This window comes from Podarcis gaigeae (genome assembly GCF_964106915.1).
Source record: "Podarcis gaigeae genome assembly, chromosome: 6".
Lineage (NCBI taxonomy): Eukaryota > Metazoa > Chordata > Lepidosauria > Squamata > Lacertidae > Podarcis > Podarcis gaigeae.
Window position 1 is genome coordinate 71253837 of NC_139682.1, and position 5385 is coordinate 71259221.

Below are 5385 nucleotides of genomic sequence, written 5' to 3' on the forward strand. Positions count from 1 at the left end.
GCTGCCAGGCCTCAAGAGCTGTGCACAGCCGCAGCCACGGGGAAACAGTGAATGCTGTGCACAAGCCAAGGAACATTATGGGCGTCATAAGCCAAGGAGCATTACGGAGGCTCAAGAAGAGCAGAGGCAAAGCCTATGTACATGCACAACAGCAAAGATTCCTTTCTTTATAACTTTGGCTGAGCTGGAGCTCCCAAGTACGACAAATTAATCTGGGTTGCAATTGGAGCAAGCTTATTAAAATGCCAACTGAAGTCTCTCTTCTTGGTGGTTATGATTTAAAAAAAGAATCTGGAAAAATTATTCTTAAAAGCACTGCAAATCTGAGCATGGCAATAAAAGGGGAGCATTCACAGGCAGCTGCATTCAAAGATATGGAGGCTCCCTGCCATGGATTTTCACGTGTGCGTGATACTCAAGTCTCCCTGAGTCAAGCCATTTGAGTGGAACTTATTACAAAACAAATACGGCAGCAGGTAGAACTCAGTTTTGTACCACCCCAGGCACAAATGCCACGACTCATGTGATTGGCTGGGGATGGGGAGTGGGAGACACCCAGCATTATGACATCACACACGGTTTGTAGGAGACACAACAATGGATTGGTAGGCGCTCAGTGTCTCTCGTGACTTTTAGTTCCATCCTCAAGAGCTGCAGGAGGAAAGGCGGAGCAAAACTTGAAACTCAGAGGAAATGAGTTGCTGACAGTGCAATCACACATATGTCCACTCAGAAGTGAGTGCTGCTGTGCTTGTAGAGGCTTACTGTCTAATGGCTGGTAAAACAGGCATGGCCAACATGGTGCCTGCAGGCATTCTTGGATAACAATTCCCATCGGCCCCAGCCAGCCTGGCTAATGGTTCGGGGACAGCTGGTGCTGTGGTCCAGCAACACCTGGAGAGTGTTAATGTTGGTTCTCTTTGGGTTCTGAGCTGCAGCCTGAATTAGGTTTCCAGGGGTCTGGGGAGGGCAGCAAACCAGCAGCCTGAATTACTTTTTTGCCCAGAAGGTTATTGACAGTCAAACAAATTATGTGTAAGTGGGGGGAGGTGAACAAAAGCGGGGAAAGGCATAATAAAGGATGTAAAGCAAGAGAAGTAATGCACAGCTGTTTGATATGCATAATTTAGGCTGCAGAATTCTGCAGAATTCAGTTTTCTTAGGCCAAGATGCTCATTATCCCCCCATTTTAGATCGCATAGGTCAGTGGGCTAGAGCGTGGTGCTGATAACGCCAAGGTTGCAGGTTTGGTCCCCATATAGGACAGCTGCATATTCCTGCATGGCAGGGGGTTGGACTAGATGACCCTCAAGGTCCCTTCCAGCTCTACAATTTTACCATTCTATTATTCTAAGCTCTCTCCATAGCTGCTGCCATCACCTGTTTTATCAAACACAACTATACTTAGTTACCTGAGTACACTGGCTTCCAATTAGCCATCCTTTGCTCTTTTGCTTCCTGTAGCCAGCTGCTTCTGATTCATTGCATTGTTCTCTGCTTCCCTCCTCCCCACAACTTCCATTATTCAATGGTTTTCATCAGACGCCTAATAACGTTGCTAATTTGGGAGTCACTGGATCGTGCTCTTTGTCACTCCTTGCCTTCTATGCTCCTACAAGTGAAAAGATATTTAGAGCCTCACCCCCAAAATTGCTGGGAAGGGGGGGAAGAGAGGACAAGACATAGAACCATATGCAGTCAGGTAGTCCATGAAAGGGTTACTTTCTCTGCTTTGAATGTCTTTTATTTTATAGGAACTCATGGAAGGGGGGGGCGGATCCAGCTCACATTTCACACTCACCAGAATAGCGCCTGTGAGAGATTCCAGCTGCCTTCAGCCCTAACCTCAGTTTAGAATGTTACATCCTAAATTACAAGGTATGGATGTGTGTGTGTGTCCTGACATACACACACACATACACAAAACCATTTAACAGGGTATGATGAAATAAGAACCAGCGATAAGTTGCCACTTGGCCTTAAATTACCCAGTGAATGGTGACTTCCAGAATTGTTACAAGGTAGTCTTCAAATGGGAACAGACCTGAAATCTCCAAAGTGATAGCTCCTAGGAACACGAAAGGTAAGCTCAGCATGATGGGGCAACATGGAGACAGTAGGTTCCATCTGTCAGGAGCTCAGCCTACACGCGAGTAGGCCCCTGGCAGAGACCCATGCCCAACCAGCATGTTCTCTTCCTCCTGGTCGATCGTTCGGGAGCTTCAAAAGCTTTCTTCAGCCCGAACATTACAGCAACCGATGCCAACAGACACTGGCACACTTAGAGATCTGCAGAGTTTGTGCAACTCGCGTGACAGACCTCAGCAAGCCAGCATTTTGGCTAATCTACTTTATTTACATATAAACATACACAGAGCACTGCAACATGGCTCCCTCTCTCTCTAACATCATCTAGCATCAGACAGCAAAGAGAGAAAAAAAGGTCCTTATAAAAGGTCAACAACTTTTGCTGGCCCTCATGGCCTTTCACTTCATCAAATCAGGCCCTCTTTGAAAAAAGTTTGGACACCACTGCAAGCCTTAGGCACACCATATTCTGATGAAATAGTGAGCTTGGATAGCAAACAGGTGGCCCGAAAAGTGCACCCTGGGCCTATGAATGAGCCCCTAAATCTTGATGCGTTGGAGAGGCAAGCCAGGATGCAAAATGCCATGTGCGTCTGGGAGCCTTTCACTCCTGCTGTCCTACTAATGCACTCATGCAGCTCTCCATATCCCCTAAAAAGCCGCTTTTGGAAGCTGGGGGAGCCAGCAGGGCGGCATTACATGAGGCACAAGGTGATGCTGCTGGGAAAGTCAATAAGCAATATGCACCCCCAATGTGTATGCAGAAGGCATGGGTCTCTCCGGACTCCTGCCTCTCCTTGTCTCATGTTTTATGTACAACCACCAGTGCCAGATATTAGCTGCAGCTCAAGAGGGCATAGTAGAAGGCCTTGGCCATGAGACCGAGGTCTGTGCGCATGTGGGCACAGGCACATAGTGTGCAGGCCCCTAATGGCTGCTTAGCAAGGTGTAGAGCATGAACGGTGATTACAGACCTCAGTAAATTTTTGCCCATGCTTTCTTTCCCCCCCCCCAGTTTAAAAACTTTATAGCAACGCACATTTTTCATAGGTTCCGCTTTCTCTCGTTAAAACTCAAATGAACTCCTCTTAAAATGAAGCATCAACATTATGCAGGCCACAGGAAGAATTAATGTGACTGGAGATTGTGAAATCAGCTGAGCATCATCTCTTTTTCTCCTTTTTTTTCCTCCTAGGGTGATACCTAGAGACAGAGACAGAGCTGACAACGCCAGAAGATGTCAATGCCATGCAGAGAGAAGATAAATTTAGAGTGAATGATTTCCCAGTTATGCAGGGACCAACAGAGAGTTTATAATAAAACAATTTAAACACAGTTTGGAATATGACAATGGCAATTTTTCTTGTGTAGAAAACAAACCATTACAGATCTGTGTTTGTGGCCCAGCAGGGTGTTTTGTAATATAGACCTTCTTCCGCAGAAGATATTTATGTCCAACTTCTCATGCAGCCTGTGATATTCTACATTATTATTTCATTTGTCTCTTTGTTATAACTTCATCTCAAATGCTGGAAGAGATGGATCATCCAAGACGTTGTTGGGGATGTCAGTTGCTTCTTGGCTTCTTGGAAAATCTGCTTTTCAGATGCGTTCATTGTTGGCTTTGTATTCCTGAGGAATAGAGAACCTCAGTCCAGGCCCCTCTAAATGGTACTCTTCTAAGGCTAAACTCCACCCCACCCCATGCCCCCCACCCCCGGCTATGCATCTCAATGGTCTAGCTCTGCATCCTCCTCCCCACCTAGAAAAACCAATAACTGAACCTTTCGCATGCAAAATGTGTGCTCCAGCACTACTTTCCCACCATATGCAGAATTTCTCAGTCAGATCTCCCCACTCTTGCATAATGCACCCCTGCTAGACCTCTGGCAATGCTGGATGCTACGGGTACCACATATGCCAATTCCTCCAACATGCTCAGCTCCAAATCTCACCAGTGCTTCTCTGAAAGCTACTAGGGACACTATCTGCATGCACTCTCTGCCTTTTCACACTCTTTGGCTCCTTCATCCACCTCTGTTTCCTACTCACATTTTCTTTCCTCTTTTCTCCCTCCAGGCAGCCTCCAGCTGGACAAATTCCCCGACTTCCCACAGCTGCCTAAGTCTCCTTCTCCCCAGGGTCCTTCATCAAGCAATCTGAGACTACGCTGATGTGACTGTCTTTGCTCCTCCATCTTCATACCACTTCTGGTTCTGGGAGGCCAGGGGGAAGGAAACTGGTTGCAGCTGGAGGGGGAAACACCCTGGCTTCTTCACCAGCCTGACTCATCTCTGCCTCTGGGCCTCCCTCCCCTCCAGCCTCCACTTCTGCCTCTGATTCTGGACTGCTCTCTGCCACAGACTCTTCCTGCTCACTAAACCCTGTTACCTCTTCAGCTTCCAACACCTCCTCCTCCCAGTCTGCTCCCTCTTCTCCCTCTGACCACTAATGGTCGTCCCACCACCAGTCCCCGGGCTCTGAGCCTTCTTCTCTTGGTAGATAGAATTACCCACAGGTAGATTCTGGGTTGCCTGGGAGCCTGACTTCAAAAACAGGGGCACTCCCCACACAAATGTATGGTCCTTGTTACTGCACTGAGATCAATAGGAAAGCTGCAGCCTAAAGAGTTGCTGAAAATAAATAAGGAACCATAAACGATCGCCCACTGTTAGATTTAATTCCCCCAGTCTCCTTGATAAAACCTTGGAAGGGGATGATTCAATCTGCATAGCAGACATTATAAAAGCGTGCAAGTTGTCTGAAATATTCTCTCCCCCCCCCTTTTTATCTCTGAGTCATAATAAAACAGGCAATTTCCTTAAAAACCAGAATACAACGTTGTTTATACATTATGGCGAGGTCTTTATTATCATTACTCTGCTTCTGCATATTAAGAGAAACCTTAAACTCCAGAAGTAAACATTGTGACAGTTGCCTTTTTAAAAATGTATTTCTTTTTTTAGGTGACCTATGCAAATCTACTTTTTAAACCTAAATGACAACAATCAATTATTCAATTTGAAATCTATTGAGAAGAATCCTGTGGCCTTCCCGTGTACGTCTTCATTTACAGATCCGGTTTTGTTTTGTTTTTTAATTATCAGCTCAAATGAAAGAGGCTGCTTTTGAGTTATTCAGTTGCGAAATAATACATGTGGATCAAATACTGGACAAGATAAGCAGGTTCAGCGTTAGGACAATCTACCCGACAGGAGCAGCTTTTGATACAATTTTAATCAGTCCTCTGGCCCCCGAAATGTCAGCGAGCTTCGTGCAAAATGAAATTATCCTTTT

General features: G+C 45.9%; 1 long non-coding RNA gene across 1 annotated transcript; it reads left to right on the forward strand.

Annotated features, from left to right (window-relative positions):
- The first annotated feature begins 585 nt into the window (after window positions 1–585).
- On the forward strand, window positions 586–3423 carry LOC310847850. The gene is made up of 2 exons (XR_014566055.1): window positions 586–735; window positions 3284–3423. It is a non-coding gene; the product is annotated as an uncharacterized lncRNA (long non-coding RNA).
- Window positions 3424–5385: the final 1962 nt, after the last annotated feature.